A 12,633-nucleotide genomic window follows, 5' to 3' on the forward strand; every position below is an offset into this window, starting at 1 on the left:
GCACAGCCTCGCTGTTTGACGCTGGCACAGCCTCGCTGTTTGACGCTGGCACAGCCTCGCTGTGACGCTGGCACAGCCTCGCTGTTTGACGCTGGCACAGCCTCGCTGTTGAGGCTGGCACAGCCTCGCTGTTGAGGCTGGCACAGCCTCGCTGTTTGACGCTGGCACAGCCTCGCTGTTTGACGCTGGCCAGCCTCGCTGTTTGACGCTGGCACAGCCTCGCTGTTTGACGCTGGCACAGCCTCGCGTGTGAGGCTGGCACAGCCTCGCTGTTTGACGCTGGCACAGCCTCGCTGTTTGACGCTGGCACAGCCTCGCTGTTTGACGCTGGCACAGCCTCGCTGTTTGACGCTGGCACAGCCTCGCTGTTTGACGCTGGCACAGCCTCGCTGTTTGAGGCTGGCACAGCCTCGCTGTTTGACGCTGGCACAGCCTCGCTGTTTGACGCTGGCACAGCCTCGCTGTTTGACGCTGGCACAGCCTCGCTGTGTGAGGCTGGCACAGCCTCGCTGTTGACGCTGGCACAGCCTCGCTGTTTGACGCTGGCACAGCCTCGCTGTTGAGGCTGGCACAGCCTCGCTGTTTGACGCTGGCACAGCCTCGCTGTTGACGCTGGCACAGCCTCGCTGTTTGAGCTGGCACAGCCTCGCTGTTTGACGCTGGCACAGCCTCGCTGTTTTTGCTGCACAGCCTCGCTGTGTGAGGCTGGCACAGCCTCGCTGTTTGACGCTGGCACAGCCTCGCTGTTTGACGCTGGCACAGCCTCGCTGTTTGACGCTGGCACAGCCTCGCTGTTTGACGCTGGCACAGCCTCGCTGTTGACGCTGGCACAGCCTCGCTGTTTGACGCTGGCACAGCCTCGCTGTTTGACGCTGGCACAGCCTCGCTGTTTTGACGCTGGCACAGCCTCGCTGTTTGACGCTGGCACAGCCTCGCTGTTTGACGCTGGCACAGCCTCGCTGTTTGAGGCTGGCACAGCCTCGCTGTTTGACGCTGGCACAGCCTCGCTGTTTGACGCTGGCACAGCCTCGCTGTTTGACGCGGCACAGCTCGCTTTTACGGCTGGCACAGCCTCGCTGTTTGACGCTGGCACAGCCTCGCTGTTTGACGCTGGCACAGCCTCGCTGTTTGACGCTGGCACAGCCTCGCTGTTTGACGCTGGCACAGCCTCGCTGTTTGAGGCTGGCACAGCCTCGCTGTTTGACGCTGGCACAGCCTCGCGTTTGACGCTGGCACAGCCTCGCTGTTTGACGCTGGCACAGCCTCGCTGCGTTTGACGCTGGCACAGCCTCGCTGGTGTGAGCTGGCACAGCCTCGCTGTGTGACGCTGGCACAGCCTCGCTGTTTGACGCTGGCACAGCCTCGCTGTGTGAGGCTGGCACAGCCTCGCTGTTTGACGCTGGCACAGCCTCGCTGTTTGACGCTGGCACAGCCTCGCTGTGTGAGGCTGGCACAGCCTCGCTGTTTGACGCTGGCACAGCCTCGCTGTTTGACGCTGGCACAGCCTCGCTGTTGACGCTGGCACAGCCTCGCTGTGTGAGGCTGGCACAGCCTCGCTGTTTGACGCTGGCACAGCCTCGCTGTTGAGGCTGGCACAGCCTCGCTGTGTGAGGCTGGCACAGCCTCGCTGTTTGACGCTGGCACAGCCTCGCTGTGTGCGGCTGGCACAGCCTCGCTGTTTCGCTGGCACAGCTCGCTGTTTGACGCTGGCACAGCCTCGCTGTTTGACGCTGGCACAGCCTCGCTGTTTGACGCTGGCACAGCCTCGCTGTTTGACGCTGGCACAGCCTCGCTGTGTGAGGCTGGCACAGCCTCGCTGTTTGAGGCTGGCACAGCCTCGCTGTTTGACGCTGGCACAGCCTCGCTGTTTGACGCTGGCACAGCCCTCGCTGTTTGAGGCTGGCACAGCTCGCTGTTGAGGCTGGCACAGCCTCGCTGTTTGACGCTGGCACAGCCTCGCTGTTTGACGCTGGCACAGCCTCGCTGTGTGAGGCTGGCACAGCCTCGCTGTGTGACCGGGCACAGCCTCGCTGTTTGACGCTGGCACAGCCTCGCTGTTTGACGCTGGCACAGCCTCGCTGTTTGACGCTGGCACAGCCTCGCTGTTTGACCTGGCACAGCCTCGCTGTGTGAGGCTGGCACAGCCTCGCTGTGTGAGGCTGGCACAGCCTCGCTGTTTGACGCTGGCACAGCCTCGCTGTTTGACGCTGGCACAGCCTCGCTGTGTGAGGCTGGCACAGCCTCGCTGTTTGACGCTGGCACAGCCTCGCTGTTTGGACGCTGGCACAGCCTCGCTGTGTGAGGCTGGCACAGCCTCGCTGTTTGAGCTGGCACAGCCTCGCTGTTTGACGCTGGCACAGCCTCGCTGTTTGACGCTGGCACAGCCCGGCTGTGTGAGCTGGCACAGCCTCGCTGTGTGAGCTGGCACAGCCTCGCTGTGTGAGGCTGGCACAGCCTCGCTGTGTGAGGCTGGCACAGCCTCGCTGTGTGACGCTGGCACAGCCTCGCTGTTTGACGCTGGCACAGCCTCGCTGTGTGAGCTGCACAGCCTCGCTGTTTGACGCTGGCACAGCCTCGCTTTGTGACTGGCACAGCCTCGCTGTTTGGCTGGCACAGCCTCGCTGTTTGACGCTGGCACAGCCTCGGCTGTTTGACGCTGGCACAGCCTCGCTGTTGTGAGCTGCACAGCCTCGCTGTTTGACTCTGGCACAGCCTCGCGGTTTGACGCTGGCACGCCTCGCACAGCGAGCTTGCCACGTCAACAGCGAGGCTTTGCCAGCGTCAAACAGCGAGGCTGTGCCCTCCTCACACACGAGGCTGTGCCGCGTCAAACAGCGAGGCTGTGCCAGCCTCACACAGCGAGCTGTGCAGCGTCAAACAGCGAGGCGGTGCCAGCCTCACCAGCGAGGCTGTGCCAGCGTCAAACAGCGAGGCTGTGCCAGCTCAAACCGCGAGGCTTGTGCCAGCGCAACAGCGAGGCTGTGCCGCGTCAAACAGCGAGGCTGTGCCAGCCTCACACAGCGAGGCTGTGCCAGCCTCAAACAGCGAGGCTGTGCCAGCCTCACACAGCGAGGCTGTGCCAGCCTCACACAGCGAGGCTGTGCCAGCGTCAAACAGCGAGGCTGTGCAGCGTCAAACAGCGAGGCTGTGCCAGCGTCCAAACAGCGAGGCTGTGCCAGCGTCAAACAGCGAGGCTGTGCCAGCGTCAAACAGCGAGCTGTGCCAGCGTCAACAGCGAGGCTGTGCCAGCGTCAAACAGCGAGGCTGTGCCAGCGTCAAACAGCGAGGCTGTGCCAGCGTCAACAGCGAGGCTGTGCCAGCCTCACCAGCGAGGCTGTGCCAGCCTCACACAGCGAGGCTGTGCCAGCCTCAACAGCGAGGCTGTGCAGCGTCAAACAGCGAGGCTGTGCCAGCGTCAAACAGCGAGGCTGTGCCACGTCAAACAGCGAGGCTGTGCCAGCCTCACACAGCGAGGCTGTGCCAGCCTCACACAGCGAGGCTGTGCCAGCGTCAACAGCGAGGCTGTGCCAGCGTCAACAGCGAGGCTGTGCCAGCGTCAAACAGCGAGGCTGTGCCAGCCTCACACCGCGAGGCTGTGCCAGCGTCAAACAGCGAGGCTGTGCCAGCGTCAAACAGCGAGGCTGTGCCAGCGTCACACAGCGAGGCTGTGCCAGCGTCACACAGCGAGGCTGTGCCAGCGTCAAACAGCGAGGCTGTGCCAGCGTCAAACAGCGAGGCTGTGCCAGCGTCAAACAGCGAGGCTGTGCCAGCGTCAAACAGCGAGGCTGTGCCAGCGTCAACACAGCGAGGCTGTGCCAGCTCACACAGCGAGGCTGTGCCAGCGTCAAACAGCGAGGCTGTGCCAGCGTCAAACAGCGAGGCTGTGCCAGCGTCAAACAGCGAGGCTGTGCCAGCGTCAAACAGCGAGGCTGTGCCAGCCTCACACAGCGAGGCTGTGCCAGCGTCAACAGCGAGGCTGTGCCAGCGTCAAACAGCGAGGCTGTGCCAGCGTCAAACAGCGAGGCTGTGCCAGCCTCACACAGCGAGGCTGTGCCAGCGTCAAACAGCGAGGCTGTGCCAGCGTCAAACAGCGAGGCTGTGCCAGCCTCACACAGCGAGGCTGTGCCAGCGTCAAACAGCGAGGCTGTGCCAGCGTCAAACAGCGAGGCTGTGCCAGCCTCACACAGCGAGGCTGTGCCAGCGTCAAACAGCGAGGCTGTGCCAGCGTCAAACAGCGAGGCTGTGCCAGCGTCACACAGCGAGGCTGTGCCAGCGTCAAACAGCGAGGCTGTGCCAGCCTCACACAGCGAGGCTGTGCCAGCGTCAAACAGCGAGGCTGTGCCAGCGTCAAACAGCGAGGCTGTGCCAGCCTCACACAGCGAGGCTGTGCCAGCCTCACACAGCGAGGCTGTGCCAGCCTCAAACAGCGAGGCTGTGCCAGCGTCAACAGCGAGGCTGTGCCAGCGTCAACCAGCGAGGCTGTGCCAGCCTCAAACAGCGAGGCTGTGCCAGCGTCAAACAGCGAGGCTGTGCCAGCGTCAAACAGCGAGGCTGTGCCAGCGTCAACAGCGAGGCTGTGCCAGCGTCAACAGCGAGGCTGTGCCAGCGTCAAACAGCGAGGCTGTGCCAGCGTCAAACAGCGAGGCTGTGCCAGCGTCAAACAGCGAGGCTGTGCCAGCGTCAACAGCGAGGCTGTGCCAGCGTCACACAGCGAGGCTGTGCCAGCGTCAACAGCGAGGCTGTGCCAGCGTCAACAGCGAGGCTGTGCCAGCGTCACACAGCGAGGCTGTGCCAGCGTCAAACAGCGAGGCTGTGCCAGCGTCAACAGCGAGGCTGTGCCAGCGTCACACAGCGAGGCTGTGCCAGCGTCAAACAGCGAGGCTGTGCCAGCGTCAACAGCGAGGCTGTGCCAGCCTCACACAGCGAGGCTGTGCCAGCGTCAAACAGCGAGGCTGTGCCAGCGTCAAACAGCGAGGCTGTGCCAGCCTCACACAGCGAGGCTGTGCCAGCGTCAAACAGCGAGGCTGTGCCAGCGTCAAACAGCGAGGCTGTGCCAGCGTCAAACAGCGAGGCTGTGCCAGCGTCACACAGCGAGGCTGTGCCAGCGTCAAACAGCGAGGCTGTGCCAGCGTCAACAGCGAGGCTGTGCCAGCCCACACAGCGAGGCTGTGCCAGCGTCAAACAGCGAGGCTGTGCCAGCGTCAAACAGCGAGGCTGTGCCAGCCTCACACAGCGAGGCTGTGCCAGCGTCAAACAGCGAGGCTGTGCCAGCGTCAAACAGCGAGGCTGTGCCAGCGTCAAACAGCGAGGCTGTGCCAGCGTCAAACAGCGAGGCTGTGGCAGCGTCAAACAGCGAGGCTGTGCCAGCGTCAAACAGCGAGGCTGTGCCAGCGTCAAACAGCGAGGCTGTGCCAGCGTCACACAGCGAGGCTGTGCCAGCTCACACAGCGAGGCTGTGCCAGCGTCAAACAGCGAGGCTGTGCCAGCGTCAACAGCGAGGCTGTGCCAGCGTCAAACAGCGAGGCTGTGCCAGCGTCACACAGCGAGGCTGTGCCAGCGTCAAACAGCGAGGCTGTGCCAGCCTCACACAGCGAGGCTGTGCCAGCGTCAAACAGCGAGGCTGTGCCAGCGTCAAACAGCGAGGCTGTGCCAGCGTCACACAGCGAGGCTGTGCCAGCCTCAAACAGCGAGGCTGTGCCAGCGTCAAACCGAGGCTGTGCCGCGTCAACAGCGAGGCTGTGCCAGCGTCAAACAGCGAGGCTGTGCCAGCCTCACACAGCGAGGCTGTGCCAGCGTCAAACAGCGAGTCTGTGCCAGCGTCAACAGCGAGGCTGTGCCGCCTCACACAGCGAGGCTGTGCCAGCGTCAACAGCGAGGCTGTGCCAGCCTCACACAGCGAGGCTGTGCCAGCGTCAAACAGCGAGGCTGTGCCAGCCTCACACACAGCGAGGCTGTGCCAGCGTCAAACAGCGAGGCTGTGCCAGCCTCACCAGCGAGGCTGTGCCAGCGTCAAACAGCGAGGCTGTGCCAGCGTCAAACAGCGAGGCTGTGCCAGCGTCACACAGCGAGGCTGTGCCAGCCTCACACAGCGAGGCTGTGCCAGCGTCAAACAGCGAGGCTGTGCCAGCTCAAACAGCGAGGCTGTGCCAGCCTCAAACAGCGAGGCTGTGCCAGCGTCAACAGCGAGGCTGTGCCAGCGTCAACAGCGAGGCTGTGCCAGCGTCAAACAGCGAGGCTGTGCCAGCGTCAAACAGCGAGGCTGTGCCAGCGTCAAACAGCGAGCATGTGCCAGCCTCACACAGCGAGGCTGTGCCAGCGTCAAACAGCGAGGCTGTGCCAGCGTCAAACAGCGAGGCTGTGCCAGCGTCAAACAGCGAGGCTGTGCCAGCCTCACACAGCGAGGCTGTGCCAGCGTCAACAGCGAGGCTGTGCCAGCGTCAAACAGCGAGGCTGTGCCAGCGTCAAACAGCGAGGCTGTGCCAGCGTCAAACAGCGAGGCTGTGCCAGCGTCACACAGCGAGGCTGTGCCAGCTCACACAGCGAGGCTGTGCCAGCGTCAACAGCGAGGCTGTGCCAGCGTCAAACAGCGAGGCTGTGCCAGCGTCAAACAGCGAGCATGTGCCAGCCTCACACAGCGAGGCTGTGCCAGCGTCAAAGCGAGGCTGTGCCAGCGTCAAACAGCGAGGCTGTGCCAGCTCCACAGCGAGGCTGTGCCAGCCTCACACAGCGAGGCTGCCAGCGTCAAACAGCGAGGCTGTGCCAGCGTCCACAGCGAGGCTGTGCCAGCGTCAAACAGCGAGGCTGTGCCAGCGTCAAACAGCGAGGCTGTGCCACGTAACACAGCGAGGCTGTGCCAGCCTCACACAGCGAGGCTGTGCCAGCGTCAACAGCGAGGCTGTGCCAGCCTCACACAGCGAGGCTGTGCCAGCGTCAAACAGCGAGGCTGTGCCAGCGTCAAACAGCGAGGCTGTGCCAGCTCACACAGCGAGGCTGTGCCAGCGTCAAACAGCGAGGCTGTGCCAGCGTCAAACAGCGAGGCGGTGCCAGCGTCAAACAGCGAGGCTTTGCCAGCCTCACACAGCGAGGCTGTGCCAGCGTCAAACAGCGAGGCTGTGCCAGCGTCAAACAGCGAGGCTGTGCCCGCCTCACACAGCGAGGCTGTGCCAGCGTCAAACAGCGAGGCTGTGCCAGCGTCAAACAGCGAGGCTGTGCCAGCCTCACACAGCGAGGCTGTGCCAGCGTCAAACAGCGAGGCTGTGCCAGCGTCAACAGCGAGCTGTGCCAGCGTCAACAGCGAGGCTGTGCCAGCGTCAAACAGCGAGGCTGTGCCAGCCTCACACAGCGAGGCTGTGCCAGCGTCAAACAGCGAGGCTGTGCCAGCGTCAAACAGCGAGGCTGTGCCAGCCTCCACAGCGAGGCTGTGCCAGCCTCACACAGCGAGGCTGTGCCAGCCTCAAACAGCGAGGCTGTGCCAGCGTCAAACAGCGAGGATGTGCCAGCGTCAAACAGCGAGGCTGTGCCCGCCTCACACAGCGAGGCTGTGCCAGCCTCAACAGCGAGGCTGTGCCAGCGTAAACAGCGAGGCTGTGCCAGCTCAAACAGCGAGGCTGTGCCAGCGTCAAACAGCGAGGCTGTGCCAGCGTCAAACAGCGAGGCTGTGCCAGCGTCCAAGCGAGGCTGTGCCAGCGTCAAACAGCGAGGCTGTGCCAGCGTCAAACAGCGAGGCTGTGCCAGCGTCAAACAGCGAGGCTGTGCCAGTCAAACAGCGAGGCTGTGCCAGCGTCAAACAGCGAGGCTGTGCCAGCCTCACACAGCGAGGCTGTGCCAGCAAACAACAGCGAGGCTGTGCCAGCGTCAACAGCGAGGCTGTGCCAGCGTCACACAGCGAGGCTGTGCCAGCGTCAACAGCGAGGCTGTGCCAGCGTCAAACAGCGAGGCTGTGCCAGCCTCACACAGCGAGGCTGTGCCAGCGTCAAACAGCGAGGCTGTGCCAGCGTCAAACAGCGAGGCTGTGCCGCGTCACACAGCGAGGCTGTGCCAGCGTCAACAGCGAGGCTGTGCCAGCGTCAAACAGCGAGGCTGTGCCAGCGTCAAACAGCGAGGCTGTGCCAGCCTCACACAGCGAGGCTGTGCCAGCGTCAACAGCGAGGCTGTGCCAGCGTCAACAGCGAGGCTGTGCCCGCCTCAAACAGCGAGGCTGTGCCAGCGTCAAACAGCGAGGCTGTGCCAGCGTCAAACAGCGAGGCTGTGCCAGCGTCAAACAGCGAGGCTGTGCCAGCGTCAAACAGCGAGGCTGTGCCAGCGTCAAACAGCGAGGCTGTGCCAGCGTCAAACAGCGAGGCTGTGCCAGCGTCAAACAGCGAGGCTGTGCCAGCCTCACACAGCGAGGCTGTGCCAGCCTCAAACAGCGAGGCTGTGCCAGCGTCAAACAGCGAGGCTGTGCCAGCCTCACACAGCGAGGCTGTGCCAGCCTCACACAGCGAGGCTGTGCCAGCCTCAAACAGCGAGGCTGTGCCAGCGTCAAACAGCGAGGCTGTGCCAGCGTCAAACAGCGAGGCTGTGCCAGCCTCACACAGCGAGGCTGTGCCAGCGTCAAACAGCGAGGCTGTGCCAGCGTCAAACAGCGAGGCTGTGCCAGCGTCAACAGCGAGGCTGTGCCAGCGTCAACAGCGAGGCTGTGCCAGCTCAAACAGCGAGGCTGTGCCAGCGTCAAACAGCGAGGCTGTGCCAGCGTCAACAGCGAGGCTGTGCCAGCGTCAAACAGCGAGGCTGTGCCAGCGTCAAACAGCGAGGCTGTGCCAGGTCAAACAGCGAGGCTGTGCCAGCGTCAAACAGCGAGGCTGTGCCAGCCTCAAACAGCGAGGCTGTGCAGCGTCAAACAGCGAGGCTGTGCCAGCTCAACAGCGAGGCTGTGCCAGCGTCACACAGCGAGGCTGTGCCAGCGTCAAACAGCGAGGCTGTGCCAGCCTCACACAGCGAGCTGTGCCAGCGTCAAACAGCGAGGCTGTGCCAGCTCAAACAGCGAGGCCTGCCCCCCTGTCAAACAGCCCCCTGCGCCCCCACCTCAAACAGCGGGCTGTGCCAGCGTCAAACAGCGAGGCTGTGCCAGCGTCAAACAGCGAGGCTGTGCCAGCTTCACACAGCGAGGCTGTGCCAGCGTCAAACAGCGAGGCTGTGCCAGCGTCAACAGCGAGGCTGTGCCAGCGTCAAACAGCGAGGCTGTGCCAGCGTCAACACAGCGGGCTGTGCCAGCGTCAACAGCGAGCTGTGCCAGCGTCAAACAGCGAGGCTGTGCCAGAGTCCAAACAGCGAGGCTGTGCCACGTCCTGGGCCGCCGGAGTACTTTCTGGTGGGGGTGAAATTTTTATGAAAAATTGTTGGGTTGCCTACCGTTAAGGGCAACACCCAATACGGTTTAGACTTCTCTAATAGTGTTCCAAATCCAGCGAGCGAAGCGAGCTTAAAGCGAAAATTCACACAATCTCGACTTTAACACAACTTTTGCATTTTTAGAGCTTAATCACACGCTTTATTGGTGGGCGAAGCGAGCCAAACGGCAAAATAATGGAGGAAAATTAAGAAAACCTGCGAGCGAAGCGAGCAAGAAGCCAAAAATCAAAGAATTTGCGACTTTGCTACTATTTTTTTCTCTATTTCGAGCTCAAATGGCACTTTAGTGTCTGAAAGTGGGGGGGGGGCGATGCCCCCCTCACCAGATTTTGAGGGGGGGCAAGTCGCCCCCTTCCCCGCACCCCACTGCCGGCGCCCTTGAGATCTGTGAGGAGCCCGTTAGGTTAGGACTGGTTGGACCATTATGTTTGATTATAATATCTGTCGAGAGTAGGGTAACATCCGTCGCGAGTAGAGTAAGATCTATCCCGAGCCCGTTAGGTTTGGTTAGGATTGGTTGGACAGTTTAGATTTAGAATATTAAGTAGCCTTCCGTCGATGCAAGGAAAACCCAACCCAACCAACCCGACAACGGCATCTGCCCTATGACGTCTGCCATTTGGGGGAGTATCCCTAGGGACCAAGTACTCCCCTGCTGGTGGGGGAGTACACCATCCCTAGGGCCAATGTACTCCCCCCTCAAGAGAGGGGGAGTACCTTCACTCTAGGGATAGTGTACTCCCGGGGGAGTACACTATCCCTAGGGTCAATGTACTCCCCCCCTCTCGAGGTAGGGGAGTACACTATCCCCAGGGATGGTGTACTCTCCCTAAGGGGGGAGTACATTGTCCCTAGGGATGGTGTACTGGGGAGTAACTCAATCCGGGGAGTAGGATATCCCGCTTACAGGCTGGGCGGGGCGCGTCTTGCCCGGCGGCGGGGCGGGGCGGGGCGGCCGTCGGTGTTCGGCCCGCCGATTGGCATCAAAGGGAATCCTGGCCAGAGATGTGAATCGGAAATGTATCCTAATGGGCTCGCTAGCTTTGTTGTGCCCGAGGCGCCCCCTCCCCCTCCGCCCCGCGGCCGTATGGTCATCGGTCCGGAAGGAGGCAGCACTCATTGGTGGGCGCGCTGCCGCGGTAAACACATTCCTGACGTCAGCAGCGCGCCGTGGGCCCCTCGGCCAAAGTCGTTCACCTCCATTTCAAAAGCACCAGAAGAGGCGCCGTGGCCGCGGCCGGTCAAGTCGAGTTCAAACAGACTTTGGCGTTCCGGGAGTTTGGCGGGGGAAAAGGGGGGGGGCAGGGGCTTTACCCACGGGCCTTTATCACCGGCTTTATGGAAGGCCCGTTTATGTGACGGACCGAGGATACAATATCAGGACATGACGTCATCGTCACGGACCTCCACGCGCTGCGCGGCGGGGAAGTCCAGCGCGGCCGCGTACAATGACGGCATGCTTCTAGGCAGAGAGAGAGAGAGAAAGAGACAGAGAGATGAAGTGGGCGGCCTGCCGGCACGGCCGGCCTTTTGTCTGAGCTCTTGGCTCCATTTGGGTCGCGGGATGGTGCGCGGGGCTGTCGTTCCGGCCCATGTGGTGATTCCCCACACGTGGCGGACGGAGCCGGCGTGGCGGGGCGGCGCGGGGCGAAGCAGCACTTGCAATGGATGGCAGAGCTCGGCAAAAAGAGTATAATAGTGCAGCAGGCCTGCTGGTGCACAGAGCTGGCAGCGGCCGCCCCGCCCCGCCCCACCCCGCCCCGCCCCACCCCGCCCCGCCCCGCCCCGCCCCGCCCCGCCCCGCCCCGCCCCGCCCCGCCCCGCCCCGCCCCGTCTCGTCCAGGCCGCGGCACTATGGAGCCATCAAGATGTCGTGCCGTAATTTTGGTCGGGATGGTACTGCCGAGCCGGGCTTGCCACACCACGGCCTCGCTGGATTCAACGACTATCCGCACCGCGGCGGGGTTCCGCCTCAACATTTTTTTTTGCAGCCCGCTCGCTCGACGCGTCAAATTGATAAATGGTTTTCATTCCGAAAGCGCGTCGCGTCGCTCCCTCAGAAGCCGGGCGGAGCGAAATGCAAACTGGAGCAATCGCTGCGCCGCGTAAATACCCTGGAATTCCCGGTGCCGTGGCACGGCCTGGCGCACCGTGCCGCGGGGGACGCTTTAATTAACACGGTGCATCAGCCGCAGCGGGATGGCCTGGATGGCGATAATGGGGCCGAGGGACTGTTCCGGTAGCTCAGGCGTTTAGCGCGCGTTTGTTCTGGTCGGAGGACGCGGGTTCGATTCCCGTCGCCGCGCACTTTTTTTTCCTCGCTAGTTGCGGTCGGAGGAAGTTTGCCGCCCAATGTAGGTTCTTCTCCGCCGGCATAACGTGTCACCCTAGTAAGTACGACCTTGTCTCGTTTTGCAGTGCAGGCGAGCATGTGTGGTCTAGCCCTTAATGGTAATGGTACGGCGAGTAGGCAGCCCGTCGGGTCGCCACGCACGGCTGCGCGGCGCGCTGCCTACCCTCGCGTCCGCAGGGGCCCCGGCTGGCCTAACGCCGCCTAACGCGAGCCGACAGAGAGAGACAGAGCACGTCGGCAACCAACTTGGACGGTACGCGGTGCGCTGCACGCACGGCACAATGAGAGGTGTTCAGCGACCCTAGTGAAACGAGTAAATATATTCTATATTTATCTTTTATTTATTTCACATTTAAAATTAAATAAATCCTTTATTTACTTAATTAAATTTAAACTTATTTAAAGTGAATATAGAGTGCATTTAGCACAGGACTTAGCCATGTGAGGCAACCTTTTATTCCACTTTATATTCCTTCCAAAGATGAAATAAATTTCCAGTAAATTACTGGTAAATATACTAAAATTTCTCCTTATTTAATTTCTTTGTGGAAATTTAGGTTTAAATTTAGTGTTATATTTAAATTAAATTAAGTATTACATTTAATCTAAACAAGCGGCCTAAATTTAACCAACTTTGGATAAGTAATTCACTTTCGTGGACATTATCAGACACCACAGTCACGTGACATGTCTGTAGTAATCCAAAAATTCATGCATCGAAGGCGCATTGGCATCGACTGGGAGAGTCAGTTCCCCTGCACTTAGCAAAATGCTGCCGGCAGGGTGCGGCAGCCTAGTTCAGTCGGGAATGCTAGCCAACACCGCGAGCTAAGGGATAGAGATCGACTGTGGCGCCATCTAGCGGAGGCGCAGGAATAAATTTAACCTAA

General features: G+C 61.7%; 1 protein-coding gene across 1 annotated transcript in view; it reads right to left on the reverse strand.

Moving 5' to 3' along the window:
- The window catches only part of LOC117641100 (spondin-2-like), a 468,689-nt gene that overhangs the window by 76,555 nt on the left and 379,501 nt on the right, over positions 1 to 12,633 (reverse strand). The gene's annotated exons all lie outside the window — the stretch shown is intronic.

This window comes from Thrips palmi, unplaced genomic scaffold (genome assembly GCF_012932325.1).
Source record: "Thrips palmi isolate BJ-2018 unplaced genomic scaffold, TpBJ-2018v1 HiC_scaffold_15, whole genome shotgun sequence".
Classification (NCBI taxonomy): domain Eukaryota; kingdom Metazoa; phylum Arthropoda; class Insecta; order Thysanoptera; family Thripidae; genus Thrips; species Thrips palmi.